Source organism: Triturus cristatus, chromosome 6 (genome assembly GCF_964204655.1).
Source record: "Triturus cristatus chromosome 6, aTriCri1.1, whole genome shotgun sequence".
Lineage (NCBI taxonomy): Eukaryota > Metazoa > Chordata > Amphibia > Caudata > Salamandridae > Triturus > Triturus cristatus.
This window is the reverse complement of record NC_140589.1, coordinates 905,892,985-905,910,841: the sequence shown is the minus strand read 5'-3', so window position 1 is coordinate 905,910,841 and position 17,857 is coordinate 905,892,985. Positions and strand designations below refer to the sequence as shown.

Genomic DNA, 17,857 nt, shown 5'->3' with positions numbered 1-17,857 from the left:
TTTGCAGCTACAAACCCCGTGATTTTGTGCATTGCAGGATCTGCAACCACAAAACGGCTTAGTATATCAAGGCCTAAAAGTTCCAATAGCTGTTACTTGCCGACATTTTTGCAGACTATCCATTAAACAAGTTGTATATGTTTGGGTTTCTTAAATCAATTGCAACTAATGGAAGTAGCGTACTCATGGTATGATATACTGCCTTAACATTGATATTGTGGACTTTAAGGTATTAAGGAAGAAACTGTCATTTGCAAAGTGCTAATTCTGGCTTGTCCAACGTACCATCCTCGGGTCAGCAGTCCCTAGATGCACTTTATCCAGTCTATTGTCCCTTTACCATCTATTTTTATTTATATATATATTTTATGCGAGCTCAGACGGCCAAGCTGTGATCAGACAGCCAGAATGCACATACTACAATGTCTTTGGGAGTCTGTGTGCCCATCAGGGGTCGGAGGAAAAATAATTAACCATGTTCCCTCTGATTTAACCACTGCATTCAAACTTACAGATACAGTGCTCCAATGGTCACCTACCTGCTCGATAACGAAACGCACCTGCACAGAAGAGCTCACAGTCTCAAAAAGATTCTATAAGTATTTTACCCCAAAATGAACTTCTCACACGGCTGAGTTGCAGGACCACTCGCTGAGTTATTTTTATTGCAAAATGCAGCTATCAAATTGTTGCATGAGGGGCTGGAGCCTCTTTTGAATATTTGCATTGTTTTTCACATACCAATACAACTATCATGATACTTTCATATTCCCCCTTCCAAAAAAGTCATAAAGATGATCCATGTTCTTTATTGGTTTGTCAATCGATGGTTGTTTCTTGCCCCAAAAGACACACTGAAAGGGTTTCACAAGCTACTAGCCATCAAATGACTTCTGAGTCAAAACGATGAGATCATTAACTATTGTTTTGATGTTTGCAGAGACAACTGCTTCAAAATACAAGTGTTTGAGCTCCTTGTTGTTGGAGTCAGGAAACTTGTTTCTCTCTGAAACTTAAAAATAAGACTTCTTCAGCATTAAACCAGTCCGTAACATAATTCTTTCTCGGTCAGTACATTATCCCTTGAATAGATAAACTGGTCTAAACCTACAGTGATGTTCCCTGGTCTGTCTCCAAAACCAATCCCAGTGTATGATGTTAGGGCTTAATTTATATCATGGCATAATGAACACTGATCCTCATAACTGACAGGAACAGAACTTCTGCAGGTTTAGAATTGTTCCAGTAATGGCTAACTAAGCCTGCAGTTTATATCCTCATTAAAAGGTTTATTTCAGTGCCAGCTGGGAAAAGATCCTCTTTTGACATTTGATATTTCTGGAAATTCCACCAGATTTTGCAAAATCCACCAACAAAAACAACTATGTTGGCTGAGCTCACACCAGTATTTTGTCCACCTATCTGATTAAATGGAGATCCCCAAAAATGACAGCATCAACAAGTTCAAAACCCTCCTTGGAAAATTGTTTCCTCTGGATAGCTCTTGTTAAAATCTTTTATTTCATACAAACATCCGCAAAGTTAATCAAGATTGTCCGAGGCAGCTTTGAATTTGGAAAAGGTTACGCCGGTACTTGTTGGGCACGTGTAATGGTGAGATCTCCTGAGTATTCTGGCAATACATTTTTCTTTATAAAGGTCTCAATCCATTTCAACATTTGTGATCCCTCGCACCCTTTCCTACTAAGAGCAGGTTTGAATGATGAGAATAGTTTTCTAACTCTTCAATCTTATTTTCAAGTAATATATTTTGTTTCTCTGCTATAGGAGCTTGTTGCTGCATGGAACTCATCTGGTCCTCCAGATGTGAAATTCTTGACTCTGCCTCTTGTATTCTTGCTGGCATACTTCCCAATGCTTCCTCAATCTTAGACAAATACTCGTGAAGAGATGCTATTTCACTAGCTTGAGTCATCTTTAATTCTCTAATTTGTTCCAGTATGAGATTCAGCATCGTTTTGATATCCCACTGGACAATTCTCTCCTGCCCTTTCTGTTTTGTTTGTAGCATCTCTTTGAGATCCGCTTGCTCCAGCATGCTCTGTTCTTGCTGCTGTTGTGCAATCATAGCAATATTAGGAGGGTCCTCCCAAGACAGAGCTTCCATTGATGTTGAGGGCTGCACAATGTTGGGGTTTTCACTCAGTTGTACCATGTGTTTTGTACTTATCAAGGGGATCTGAGTTGTTATAATTTTCTTTAGCTCAGCAACTGCCAGGCTTTCCTGCAAGGCTTTAGTAGGAGTTTTTGCCTTAACAAAAAGCAGGAAATCTTTCATCCTATCCAGTCTGGCGGGGGCTTCTTTCATTATTTGTTCCTGAGCACTCACATGGAATTCCTCTTCCCCCTCACTGTTAGGGGTTGGGTTGTTCACCTAATTTGCAGCGTTGCCCCTTTGCTCCCCCAGTACCAGTGCTGCTTGCTCATCTATCAGCCCCCTAGGTGTCCCAACATCCGCATTGTTTTCAGGAATTTCCTCCTCGGAGCTTGGGGAGCCCTTTGCTGAGCTCTGTTGACTTTTTTAACTTCACTCTGCCCTTGCTACAGCTGGGGTTTTCAGTTGTGCTGTATGGGTTTTGGATTTCTGTGCCATATCCATATTTACCATAAACTTTGCTATTTTTGAGTTCTTCCCCATTTGTTTCCTTTCGTTTTCGTTTTTTCCTTTCCCTCTCTTCTCCCCCTTTTTCCTCTGGTTATTTAACTTATGAAAAAAGAAAAAATTACAGAATGGAGGAGAAGAAAAGCAACCAGCGACCTACACCTAGTCAGCTTTTATTTCCCCATTTCTATACCTTCATGCTGCATTTTTTCAGACTTGTCCACTGTGGCAGCACGGCGTACAAAGAAATTTGTAAAGCTACTCCTACTTTTTAAGGCACAGGGCTCACAGGCGGCTATAGCCCAACCGTCGAAATTAAGAGTCCTGATCAATGGAAAATGTCATATATTTTCTAGCTTAGATGAAGCTCAAGAGATGCTACAGACTATCACAAAGTAATTGAATTAGGACAGGACAGAAGGACTTACCAGATAACGTAAAAGGGCTTAGCTCTTTTCTTTTTTTTTGTTTTACAGGGGGCGGGTGGGGGGGTGTACTCGGCAGTCAACTGGGTGCAAAACCATGGCACCCCAAAAGGGTTGGTACCATCTTGAGAGGGGCATTGTGGGCCATTCCTCTCTCAATGGGGGAGATCAAGGTGGCTTCTTTAGGGGAGCATATTGTAAGAGGGTTTGGGGGATGGGGCACGGTGGAGGGTGGTGTTTTTTCACAAAAAAAGAAAATAAGCAGAATTTTAGCTAATAACAGAATACAGAAAATAAATTGTGAGAAGTCCTTTAAGACTCTGTGAGAAAATCAATATAAAAGATATGGGGTCTAAAATTATAGTATTATCCTGTAATGTCCATGGTGTAGCCAACAAACGAAAATATGGAGAATTGATTAGGTGGCTAACATCTTTCTCCCCACAGGTTGTAATGTTACAAGAGACTCACTTTAAATCTAACACGCCAAATCTTTTTGTCCCAAAATACTATCATGCGGCCAATTTTGCGTCTGCCCGACTCGCAGTGAGGGGGTAGCGATAAATTTGGGGAAAGGGATTGATCGGGAAGACACCCAAGTTAGAAGGGACACCAATGGCAGATGGATCTGGATAACCACTCAAGTTGATGCCAAGACGATCAACCTAGTGAGCTATTATGCCCTGGTAACTGACGATACAAAAGCAATTCTCCAGATAAGCGAGCTGGCCATGGGAACAATAGGACCCATAGTTATAGGTTGGGACTTTAACTTTATTTAACACTTGGCCAAAGATACTTCAAACAAAACAAAGAAACAATAAAAGCCTCACACAAAGAAAGTAATAGATTTACTGAAAAGAGAGTATCACGATTGATCCTTGGCATAGCATCAATTTTGAATCTTCCCAAAATACATGTTATTGACAGCAATTCAAATCCGCTGCACATATAGAATTCTTTTTATTCTCTCGTACGCTTAAGTGTCTGGGTTCTGAAACAAGGGCTAATGCCTTTTCTGACCATTCATTGGTTAGTATTGATATCAAAGTTGGGGTGAGTATGAGAGAGAGGCCCAGGTGGCTGATGGACCGTCTCTTCTTTCTAATCAGCAATGGGTATCAGATATACGCAAATTTATAGATAACTTTTTTCAGACTAACAAGGGCGCTGAATCTCTTTTTTTGTTTTGGGGAGCCTTTAATGCCACAATTTGGGGACAGATGAGAGCTTCTGTATCTCCTCACTTTAAAAAACGGCAGGCAGATATAGCTCAATTGCAGTCCACAGTTGACAACTTATTACAGCTTAGTAATGGAAGGATGGGATTACATAATATCAGCAGGTAATTAGAGAAAGCGAAATATGAGTTAAGAGAGTTTTTTATTTTAGAAGAAATCCAGAGTTCACGGTTACACCAACACCGGGTTTATGAGGAAAGCCAGTTGGTATTGAAGTTTCTTGCCCATTCAACTAGAATTAAACAGGAAAAAGCAACAATCAGGGAGTTGGTGGAACCACAGACAGGTGCGCTGGTCATGAATAAGGATAGGATAGCTAAGATTTTCTTGCAGCATTATAATTATTTATATGCGGCAAAATATACAGTCTCAAATGAGTCCATATCCTCTTATTTTCATTCTCTAAATCTTCCACAATTAACGACTGCACAAATTGAAGAGTTAGATGCAGATATAGCAGCAGCAGAAGTCAGCTTACCATTTCTACATTATCAAGTGGCAAGGCATCAAGAATTATGGCTTTCCAATAGAATTTTACAAAATCTTTATGAAGGAGTTAGCTCCCTTTTTGGTCCAGCTCTTCAACACAATAAAAAAAGGGGGAGATATTCCATTTGATTTTAAAGAGCCGACTATAGTTTAGAAAGGCAAGAACCCGAAAGATGTTAATGCGTACAGACCGATAAGCTTATTAAATGCGGGCTATAAAACCTAATGAAAATATGGGCGAGGCGTGTGTCACCTATAGCTCAGAGCCTAATACATAGGGACCAGACAGGTTTTATTGCCAACAGAATGATGTCTTCAACTACAACTTTTTTAATACATGCACTTAACAATTTTAAAATCAACCAGACATCTGCAGTCATAAGGATGGTAGACGCCGAAAAGGCATTTAACCTAGTTAATTGGGATGCTCTTTTTATGCCCTTACTAAGTTTGGATTTCCTTCGGAGTTTACTAACATGCTCTATAGAGTATATTATGGTGTCAAGTCTAGCAGGAGTTGTTAAAAAAAATAGAGGGACGCAGCAGGGGTGCCCCCGTCACTAATAATATTTACTTTTTTTATTGAAACTTTAGCTATTAGTATTAGGGCCAATAGGGGCGTGGAGCCACCAATTCTGGGAACGCCTGAATTAAAGCTATTTACGGATGATATAGTACTCTATCTCAGGCCAGAAAGAGAAAACCTTGAAGAATTATTGGTAGAATTTGATCATTTTCAAGCAATAGGGGATATAAAATCAATCATAGCAAGACAGACATGCTTGTATTTAATACCCAGCATAGCGTATTTCCTCTAAATCTTCAGCCACAGCCATTGCACATTCAACCAATTCGCTATCTAGGGGTTAGAGTGACAAACCCATATGAAGAACTTTATAGACTTCACAACGAACCAACATGGAGTAAAATCAAGGAATTGTTGGATAGATGGACATTTCTCCCTCTTACATTGATAGGACGTGTAGTATTGATCAAGATGTCTATTTTACCGTCATTGATTTTTCTCTTTTCTAATATTGCAATTAAAATTAACAGGGTATATTATAAGGAACTAGAAACACTTTTTAGGGGACGCTAGGTGGCGCACTAGCGAATGGTCGCCTTCGTGTAAGGCTCCCGCAGTCCGGCGACATTTATCCTTCATAAACTCCTTAAATGGCGACCCGGAGGGCTGCAATCACACCCATCGAATACCTGAGAGGTCCGGTGCTGGCTGTCCAAGTTATGGCTTGCTAGCCACTACAGTGGGGAAGATACGAGCTTCGGAAGCCCTGGCGACCTGTGCGGCTGGAGAACAAGAGACGGCCTGCTGGGGACGCCTACCAGGCGAGATCGGGGCTGCAATAACTGCCGCAGGCCGCAGACGGGCGAAGGGCGTGAAGCGGACTCCGAAGACCGGCGCTGGTGAGGAGAACGGCGCGAGCCCCCCCCCGTCAAAGGCATTACCAGAGAGACAGGCGGAGACCCTTCCCCCCCCCCCTCCATCGGAGACGTGGTAGCGGAAGACTAGCTGTGGGTGGCAGCTGAGGGCACCCCGGCTGACTGCGAGCTGCGGGGGGGAAGCAGACATTGGCAGAAGGACCGGGTGGGCTGAGAAGGGGCCCCACTCCGGCTCACCTCTCAGGCGGACCTGCAGCGATGCACAGAGGCCAAGACGGAGCACGAGTAGGCGGTGGAGGGTACCGCTGACGTCCGTATCGCTGCCGGGGGGGGTCAGGAGGCAGCGCTGGTCAACTAAGTGATGCCTCTACCCGGGCTGTACTGCCGGTAAGGGGGAGCCGCTCGCTGGGACAGGAGGGCTGTGGGTCCTTAGAGGCCGCCTGCACGGCGCTTCCCGCTGCATGAGACTACCTACCAGCTGGAGCTGGGTATTGGCGCGAAGGGGCACAGCAGTGGCGGATCACATACCCTGCCTCTGGAGAGGAGACTGCGCCACGCGCGAGGTCGCTGGTGGGGGCCACCGACTGGACCGGCCTGGGCACTGGAGTTGCTGCCGTCGGGGGAAAGCTGAGGCCTGACGCGGGGACACATCTGGGGGTTGGTTCCGGCACTGGCGAGGTGCCCCCGTCTCCCCCTTGCACGAGCCTTCTGATTGAAGCGGGCCTGAATCTGAGGCGGAGGCGACTGTCGAGCGGCCGGTGTGACGTCCTGTCCTGCCGGCAGATCGCGATGGGCAAGACGGACGCGAGACAGCCCAAGCTGTCGTTTGAAACCGGCAAAAAGGGGACTAAACCTTTGGAAGCGCCGCACGTCCTGAATGGAGCGAATGGAGCTGCGGGGGACTCCTCGGCTGCGTCGGCGGACCTGCAGGAGGTGCTGCGTGAGATGCGCCAGGGATTCGCGACGATCGCTGACAAAGTGGATAGGATATCGTCGAGAATGGATGCAGTGGTGCATAAATTAGATGCGCACGAGGAGCGACTGAAGGGTGCGGAACAACAGATATCGGACACAGAGGACACTGTTTCGCAGCACACCTCGCAGCTCATCAGAATGGATAACCTGCTGCGCATCATAGCGTCCAAGAACGAGGATTTGGAGGCGAGAAGCAGGCGCAACAACGTTCGCATCATAGGGATACCGGAGACGACCAATGTGGGCAAAATGGAGGAGTATGTGGAAAGGATGCTACGCACAGCGATTGGTTCGGATGTATTCTCTCCCCACTTTATAGTGGAGAGGGCACACCGCTCCCTGGGCCCTAGACCGAAACCGGGAGCGACTCCCAGGCCCATCATTGCCCGGTTACTGAACTACCGGGATCGGGATGCGGCTCTGAGAGCAGCGAGGGGCACACGGTCTCTCTCTTATGAGGGCAACTCATTCACAATGTTTCCGGATTTCACACCAATAGTCCAGGAGGAGCGCAGGAAATTCATGGCGGTGAAGGCCAAGCTGCGGACACTGCAACTGGACTACGCACTACTCTACCCAGCGAGACTGCGGGTCACATACCAAGGCCGCCAGCGGTTTTTCACGACTCCGCAGCAGGTGGAGGACTTCCTCAAACACTACAAACGTGCCCACAAACCGGGTGCGGAGGTGGACGATGAGCAGGTACCGCTACCAGGGGAGAGGCTGGATGGCGAACTGTAAGTAGAGCAGATGAACAATATACACTGTCCTCTGGGGCGAGTAAGTGAATTGTTAAACCACTTGATGCGGACACGGCATTGGACTGGGTACTCCGTATCCCTCTTCAGGGCTGCGGGGAGGGGAGACATGGGGGGACCGCGGAGAGGGTTGCAGTTTTGCACGAGATGTTTGTAGAGAATATAGATGTGTTTCCTCCATAAGTTGTGAATTGCGGTGGGGCTGGGTTAGCACTCTAGGGTTGCCAAAGCTTATAACGCCGGACACCCCCTCTGGGTCCTCGAGTCAGACTACCATATTGGTGGGAGACTGGAGTAGATGAGGGGGAATTAGTGGTGCCACCTAGACGGATTCCCCGAAGGGAAATACCCGAGAATTCATGGGGAGCTATGGGAACTGTTTTCGCCCTTGTTCGGGGGGTAATTGGGGGAGGGATGGGGAGGGGACATGGCTGGCAGGTTGGGGTTTGCTTCAGTGGGTGGGGGGAGGGAGTGGGGGGGGCGTTGGGGAGAGGTGTGTTCGGAGTTTGAGGTTGGGGGAGGGAGGATTGGAGGTGGAGGGGGTATTTCGTTCATGGAGAGTACTTGGGACGGAGTGGTTGAGGATGCCTGTGCTGCTTGCCCTTTTGGGGTTGCTGCTGGTGCTGCGGTGGTGTGACTGGCTGATTACACAAATGCATGTGAAGGAGCGGTGCTGGGAGTTGGGATGCTGCCAGGAGAGTGGGTGTGGGCCGAAAGATGACTGAGACGACCAGGAGAGAACGGATCACGGTGCTCTCGTGGAATGTTCGGGGCTTAAATGACGCTAGAAAATGCAGAAAAGTGTTGGCTTATCTAGAACAGCACCATGTACAGATCGCATTGTTGCAGGAGACACATCTAGCCCCCCGACCGCACTATACGCTGGCTGGTAGATGGGCGGTGGTCCGCAGTTTTTCGTCCTACTCAGGGTATGCTAGGGGGGTTGCGATTTGGATCAAAAAGACGGTACGTTTTGTGAAGCTTGGTGAGCGCGTGGACACGGAGGGAAGATTTGTGATGCTATGGGGCAGGCTGGGCACCGACACCATCACGATCATGAACTGTTACGGCCCTAATGTCGACTCGCCGACGTTTTTCACACAGTTATGGGGACAGATGCTCCACATTGGCTCTATGCACATTTTATGGGGAGGCGATTTTAATGTGGCGCTGGCCCCGGGATTAGACAGATCGGATGGCAGTTATCACTACAATAGGAAAGCGCGAGATGCGCTGGCAGGTATCTTGGAGGAAGGGAACTTAATAGATAGCTGGCGGTTCGTACACAGTGGGTTGCGGGAGGGCACGCATTTTACAGCGTTTGCTAACTCATGGGCTAGACTGGATTATTGTTTCGTGTCCCGGGGCATAGCGGTAGACTTGGGGAAGGTTGTGCACCTACCTCGGACGTACTTGGATCATTGCCCGGTCCTTGTCCAGATAGCACTCCCGGGGTATGGGGGGGTGGCCGCAAGATGGCGTATGCAGCCCACGGCCCTTTTGGACCCTCTATTTCAAGCAGAGCTGGGGGAGGAGATTGCAGAGTTTTTTCCCCGCAATAAAGATTCGGTGGATAGTGTGGAAACCATCTGGGAGGCATTTAAAGTGACGGTCAGGGGCTACTATATTGCGAAGAGCTTTGAGGTCTTGAAAGATATACGAAAAACGCTTGCGAAACTAGAAGAGGAACTTAAAGGGTTGGAGACCAGGATGAACCAGGGGCCAATGGCTCCCCTCCATGGGGAATTCAGGGAACGTCTTACACAGTATGAAAGAGAGGCGGATAGGGAGGCTCGATTCTGTGGCAAATATTGGCAGGCTCGCAGATTCTGCGAGGGGGAGCGACCAGGGCGCGCACTAGCGGAAGTTACTCGGCCGCCGCGTTACAAGACACACATATTGGAGATATGCACGTCGGAAGGGGTTACAAGTCGTGATACCAAGGGTATTTTGGAGCAATTCACTGCACATTATAAAGATCTTTACACGGCACGCAGCGTGGGCGAGGTGGATTTTGGGGGGTTTCTCGATGATGTTGCACTGTGCTGGTTGAGTGATGACCACAGACAGTTTCTAGGGGCACCGTTCGAATTGGATGAAAATGGGAAGCCATTATGTCTCTTAGCAACGGTAAGGCGTCGGGCCTGGACGGGCTGCCGGCGGAATTTTATAAAAGCTACATTGATATTATGGCCCCTGTACTCAAGGAGGTCTACGAGGAGTCTCTGGAAGTGGGAGTGTTGCCTGGGTCCATGAGAGAGGTGTTGATCACCTCGTTGTTGAAACCGGGCAAGGACCCTACTGACTGCGATGCGTATAGGCCGCTCTCACTGTTAAACTGCGACGCTAAAATATTGGCGAAGGTGCTCGCCAATAGATTATCGCTACTGATGCCCAAAATAGCCCTCCCAGACCAATCCGGGTTTATCCCGGGGCGATCCACGGCCAATAACTTGCGTACTCTTTTCTCCCTGATGCATACTATAGCGCCGGAGTTGCCTGTGGCTGCTATATTTCTCGATGCTACCAAAGCATTTGACTCCGTGGAGTGGAACTATCTATTTGCTATTCTGTATAGGATGGGGTTTCCGAAAATATTTGTTGCCTGGGTGCGATTGCTGTATACGGACCCGAAAGCGAGAGTCTTAATCAATGGGGAAATGTCGCGCCCGATTTCATTGACCAGAGGCACCAGACAGGGGTGCCCACTGTCCCCGTTGTTATTCGCTATTGCGATTGAGCCATTGGCCTACCGTATTCGACAACTACACAAGCAAAGCGCTTTTAAATGCATCCAACGTCAGATAGACGTGTCATTGTATGCTGATGACTTGACTTTGTATGTGGTGGATACGCTGGCGCATCTCAACCCATTGCTTCGGGAGTTCTTGGTTTTTGGCCGGATATCCGGGGTACAAATTAATTGGCAGAAGTCGCAGTTCTTTCCCCTGACCCCTGCGGTGCGCCGCTTCTCACTGGATTATCCACTCGATTGGTGTGATTCCGATTTGCGGTATTTGGGGATACAGATATCTAAGAATAGGGAGGAGACCCTGCGTTTAAATTATGGTACGACCATCGCTAAGCTAACAGATGATGTGACACGATGGATTTCCCTGCCTTTCACCATGGCTGGGAGGGCCTCACTTATTAAAATGGTAGTGTTGCCTCGGTTTTTATATTTGTTTCAGAATGTCCCTTACTATCCGGGTGCTTTTTTCTTCCGTACACTCCGCACGGAATTGATAAGATTGTTCCGGGCTGGAAAGCAGCCTCGATTAGCATGGTCCATTATTACCCAGCCCTATGGGAAAGGGGGATTTGATGTCCCTGACTTTTTGGCCTACTACATTAGCACTCAGGCCCACTTCGCGTAACACTGGTTTGCGCCTACGCCATTTATGCCGCAGCTGGCTGTGGAGGACTGGATTGTTCGGCCGCTGCCACTGATGGGCATTATCTACGGTCCAACCAAGGTGCTCGACACTCCAGCTGCAACGGTCACGTGCACGTTGGATGCGTGGCAGCGGATCCTCCGCAAAATTGCGCTCCCGTTTTTATACGCGCCAAAATTGCCACTAGCTTATCAACCAGATCTATCCCTGTTGCGGGAGAAGGGGTTCCAGGAGATGTGCGCTGGTCTGGGGGTTAGCTCCTGGGGAGACCTTTTCCTGGATGGGCGGTTTAAGACGAGGGAGCAGTGGTTCCATGGGGTTCAGCACACCCCGTTGGAGGTCTTTTATTATCTTCGGCTGAGGCAGGGACTGAGGGCCATCCTTCCGCACTTTCCAGAGGAGCCTGTAGTGGTGTTGCCTCTACAAGTGGTACTCACGTCAGAGGATGGCAAACATCTGGTCTCCCACTTGTACCGAAGTATTCGAGAGCATAGTGGTGGCGGGGAATGCAGAGCGCTCAGACAGTGGAGTGCGGATCTAGGGAGGGACATAACGGAAGCGCAGTGGGCGTACTGCTGCGGGATGACCTCACAGATAGCAGCTAGCTGCAGATTACGAATGATTCATTATAAGTTCCTGCAGCGAATGTACTACACGCCTGCGAGGAAGCTGCGGTTTCGCTTGGCAGAGGATGACAGGTGTGAGCGTTGTCGCATGGAGGGGGCGGATTTTTTACACTTGTCATGGCTGTGTCCGGCGGTGGCGGAATATTGGACACAGGTCCACAAGGCACTGACGGTCATGATAGGAGACACGGTTGACTGTGATCCGCTAATGATGCTGTTGGGCTATACCATGAGTCTGCCTAAGGCGCATCGGAAATTTGGGGATATCGCACTTTTGATGGCGAAACGGAGAGTTGCTTGTCGGTGGGGGAGGGGCCGTGCGCCGAAGTTTAAGGAGTGGATCGCCGACCTACTACACTGTCAGGAACAGAGTCTACTATACGCAGAAACACAACCAGCGCGTAATAGGGCCAAGGACATTTGGGACCCGTTCAGAGCATATTTAGCGGCTGAGGGCACTTCAGGGCTGGACGGAACTCGGGAGGCGGGCGGGGCGAGCCCGGGGACCGCTGTGTGCTGGGCGAGATAGTGTGGTTTGGATTCGATGGGATGACCGGCTTGGGTGGAGGACGACTGTTGACAGGGTGGGCTGTGCTTCTAGCGGAGGACCTTACAGCTGCGAGATGAGAGACACTGCTGCGGAGATGGCTTGGTGTGCTGACCAGTATGGAGACGCTCTAGGAGTGGAGGAGGGGAGGTCTCCTTACGCGGCTGTGGCAGGAGGAACGCTGGCATGATGGTCCGGTATGTGAGGGAGAATGGCTAGGTGGTGGTGATTGTGGACGCACGGCTGGCAGGGAGGCCTTTCCTTGCGACTCAATACTGGGGTCGCTGTGGCGGGAGCTGCGGAAGAGTGTATTGCCACAGGACATGTTCACTCGGACTAGGGGGAGAGCACTGCTATGTATCATGCATAACTATGACGAAGGTGCCTTCCAGGTGCCAGTAGACTATTGAACGGATTTCCATTAGACGGACTCTGCCGGCCCTGCACAGGGTAGACATGCGAGATTAAGCTAAGTGCACCTGTACGACCCCGAGCTTAGTAGGCACAGGACTGAACTGATGCAGGAGATGAGTTGTAGCTTCTCGTCACCGGGCCTCCGGGCTGTCGGACAAATGGCTGTGTACCTTACAGATGATGGCTAGAAATGTGATGGACAACAGCCGGCCCGAGGGGTTGTAGGCGTGAGGCTGTAATGTTGATGTACTCTCTCAAATAAAGGTTTTTGAAAATGTAAAAAAAAAAACAAAACAAAAAAAACTAGAAACACTTTTTAGGCGATTTATCTGGAATAAAAGAGCTCCTAGATTTAAATTTCCAATACTTTAAATGGATATAAGTCAGGGTGGATTGGCATTACCCAACATGTATTCTGATTTTGAAGCTGCCCTTTCAGCTAGAACAGTTTGGATCTCAGATGATGTGGGAACACATGATCATTTTTTTATTGAAAAGATGTTCCAGGAGTAGGGGAGTCCGCTACCGGCTTTTTTAAAGACTGCAAAGCTTCCAAAAAGACAAGATATAAGGTTCTCCAGGAATATTCCATCCGACTTCAACCATATTATGCCATATGGGGACAATTCTCAGGATATAGATATAGATTGTATTGTATTGTATGCGGAACTTATAGAGCGCAACTATCACCCAATGGGTATCTTGGCGCTAGTACGTAAATCCTCAACATGCGGTGGGGGGAAAGACAATATGGACTAGCAGCGACTCCTGAGTACCTTAAACTCTAGGAAACAACCATGTTTTGAACTTTTTCCTAAACTGTAGCAGATCAGTCATCTGTCTATATTCCAAAGGAATGCTGTTCCAGAGTTTGGCCGCAGCCGAGCTAAACGCTCTTCCTCCTGATCTAACTCTTTGAGTTCTCGGGACGTTCACCAAACAGGCAGGGGCTGATCGAAGGCACCTTGATGGTATGTACCATGTGAAGAACCCCTGAAGAGGTCTGGGTCCCAGGCCATGAAGGGCCTTAAAAACCAAACACAGGGACTTGAACTGAACCCGCTGCAGTATGGGTAGCCAATGAAGTCCTGCCAGTGCTAATGACCCAGACGAGCGGCGAGGTTTCATCAGTGCCAACTTAGCTGCCACAGTTTGGACTCTTTGGAGGCGCTCAATCAAAAATTTTGGGGCCTCAAATAATAGGGCATTACAATAATCAAGCCTACTAAGGATGATGCTACCAACGACCAGCGCCCTGGTCGTCTTTGGCAGTAACAGAAGAATTTTCCTTTAATCAGGGAAAAACAGTTTCCCACCACCTTATTAACCCACATTTCCATGGTCAGATGCGCATCCAGCATCACTTCCAAATTGCGTACTGTTCCAACTGGAATTTGAACAGATGTAGTTGGGGGAGGCCAAAAGTTATACGGAAAAGGAGGGGGGACCTTCCCCACACCACAGTATAAGACTTCCGTCTTATCTGAATTAAATTGGAGTTAATTATTTCTTAACCATTGGGCAGTATCCTGCATGCAGTCATGATAGGATGCCAAGGAGATCGACTGTTCTGTATACTGTTGGGTATCATCGGCATAGTTCACAACTGTCACACCATGCGCTTTCATGACTCCTATCAAAGGTCTCATGTAGATATTAAAAAGAATAGGGCTTATAGACGATCCCTGAGGGACGCCATGGTGGATATTAACATTTTTAGACTCGTACAGAGGAAGAAAAACTGCCTGACTTCTGTCAGAGAGATAAGATCGAAACCACTCCCGAACTACCCCTGACACCCCAACCTCTTCCAATCTAGTCAGCAAGATACAGTGATCCACTGTGTCTAATGCGGCAGACAGGTAAAGTAAAACTAAAATACCTGATTGTCCCCTGTCTGCCCGTAGTCGAAGATCGTCTAACACGGTCACTAGAGAAGTCTCAGTTCCATGGCCTGGTCTAAAGCCAAACTGAACATCATCCAGTCTAGAGTTAGATTTCAGGAACTGAGACAAGGAATTACTTGCCAGCTGTTCAATGATTTTGATCGGGTATGGTAGGAGAGAGGTAGGTCTATAATTCCCCATACATGCCGGATCCCGAGTCGTTTTTTTTAAGAGCGGTGTAACCATAGCCCGTTTCCAACAGGCTGGTACCAGACCATAAGTTAAGGAGTGGTTGCAGATCTGGCGCAGAATAGGAAAAAGCTCAGAACCCAACTTCTTCCAGATCTTATGAGGAAGAGGATCTAAAGGAGACCCTGAGGATACACTCATGGCAATTTTGTTGAATACTTCTTCCGAGGGGAGCTCAAAAGCACTCAGGGAGGACAAATGACCTACCTCTACCCTGGTGTCCCACCCTAAGTCACGTATCTTATTACATTCACGTGTGATTCCTTCTTTCTTGGAGACATTATTCCTATTCAGTCCATCAACGATGTTACTAATTTTCTCCATAAAGGAGGTTGCTAGACTATCACACAGAGCCTGACTTGGTGTAATTTTAGATTGAGTACACTCTGGGGCGGTCATATCTTTTACAGTTTTAAAGATTGCTCTAGAGTCATTCTTGGAGTGTAAAATAGTGTTGGCAAAATAATTAGATTTGGCCACATTAATTTCCTTCTTGTATTCTGCCATAGTGGCCTTCCAAGAGGCTCTGTCCTCATCCAGATAAGACTTCCTCCAATTCCGCTCAGCCTTTGGGCAGGTCAGTTTTAATCCTTTCAAGTGATCATTATACCAGCAAGCCGACTGCCTACCAGTCTTTTTACAATCTTTAATAGGAGCAATCAGGTCAAGCATACTTTGGATCTGATCGCAAAGATCCAAATAGATATGTTCTATCTATATCAAAGGCCTGATCCACAGAGAAGGTTAAGGAAAAATCAGTCTTCTTTTCAGATATCTCCAATTAGGTGAATGCCAGGCCTTTGGGTTACAAATTCCCAAAAATCATACGAGGTACTGGTATATGAATGGATTTGAAGAATTAGGACATTTTCTGATAGTAAGCAGTATTATTTCCTGGCAGAACATCCAAGGAAGATTCGGCAGTTGTTGCAAGCTGTTTTATTTTGGATTTCTGCAGATCGTGCATTTTATTAAAAAATGTAATATGCCAACGAGCTCCATCTCTTCACCAACACCAACTGCTCTTTTTAAGATGAGGATATCTGCAGATCGTACATTTTATTAAAAAATGTAATATGCCAACGAGCTCCATCTCTTCACCAACACCAACTGCTCTTTTTAAGATGAGAATTAAGGGAATAGGAAATGGGTATAGGCTATTAAGAAGTCAAACAGAATGTCTCCTGACAAATACATTTCTGGAGAAGATATCCTTGACTGCCCAGTGTACTTTTTCAGAAATAGAATGGCAGATGATTTCAAAATTAGGAAATTCAGCTTTAAGAGCTGCAAATTACAAGAGAATTTCTTTTTTAGCTCGCTTAATGGCATACTATACCCCTAGAGCCCTGTCAAAAACGTACCAGGAGGTGGAAGATCGTTGTTTTCGATGTAATCAGTTTGGGAGCGGAGACTCGCTCCATATTTTTCTTTACCTGCCCTGGGATTAAAAAAATTTGGGAACAAGTGTTTGAAGCCTTGAGCAGGGGGCTAAACATACAGATATAACCTGATGTAGGGGTAGCACTATTTGGGCTTAACACCCAGAGGCAATGCCAATTTATGAGAAAAGGCGCTGATGTATTTATAACTATAACGTCTTTAGTTGCTCGCTCCTTGATCCTCCAGGATTGGAGGACTAATAGAACAACAACTTATCAGGAATGGTATAATTAAGTAATTGAAACACAAAAGTTTGCGTAAGTATATACTAGCAGGGTGGGGGGCCTTAAAAGTTTTGCCGCTTTCTGGCAATTTATGATAAAGATCTGGAACTGCATGTCAGGACCTTCTCCCAAAACAATAAATATTATTTTCTCTAAAATGCGCACAAGCACATTATAGGATATAATCGTACAGAATTGATAGCTGCTAAATTTTCGATCTTTGCACTTTAAGTATTACATATTCTATAAATGCAGTTATGCACATTTGCACTTTAACTATAACATACTCAAGGGTGGGACTTATACATATATGCACTTTCTAGATATATTTAGGATTAGATGCATTATCGAAATTATAATGATGAAAAAGATTGTATCGGATTGCGTAATTTATTTACATGTTTTTATAACTTATAATACACAAGACACTAAAGGTAAGAGAGGTCTGATAAATGAATTGGAGGTCTATTTCTATTGTATTGCAATTCCAACTGGCTTATCTAATAGTGTATGTATACTCTGCTATTTTATTGAAATATTTGGATAAGCCTCTTTTTGAAGCTGAAATAACCATGACAAATTAGATGTATCTGTTTTATCTACTTATTTCAATAAAAAAAAAACAAGTTCAAAACCCAGTCGCAGGGTAAACTATATTTCACAAGCTAATATCTAAATCATAATGGCATGCTCCTGTCTCAAGGTACTGTTACATACCTCTTCTCATGAAATGAATAAAGACCCTTGTTTCTTTAAAATTCAGTATCTATCCAGATTAACTCATTAATTTAGTCCACTGATGAGAGAGAGATTTACAAACCTAACCAAGGACCACCTAATGCATTTCCTTTTCCGCCAGTTGTAATGCAAAAGTCTGTCTATTTGCCTGCTTCAAAACTTCCAGAAAACTCTCAGGACTTCCCACTAAACTTGTAGATGTTAGCAGTTTGTAAGGGAATCATTATTTTAATTCAGTGTTATTTGATGCAAAATAAAAAGCTTTCTTGTTAGAACACTGTCCAAACTCTCATGATTGTAAAGTTGCAATTAGGGCCTGATTAGAAGTTTGGTGGTCAATCCTGAGGTGGAGGTGGATTGGTGGTCAGGGACCATTCACCAGTGGTCCGACCGCCTTATTAAAAGTACGGCTGTTGGACCGTT

The 17,857-nt window shown here is 46.3% G+C and overlaps 1 protein-coding gene across 2 annotated transcripts in view; it reads right to left on the bottom strand.

Moving 5' to 3' along the window:
• The window catches only part of MOXD1 (monooxygenase DBH like 1), a 761,450-nt gene that overhangs the window by 69,718 nt on the left and 673,875 nt on the right, over positions 1 to 17,857 (bottom strand). The window lies entirely within an intron of this gene.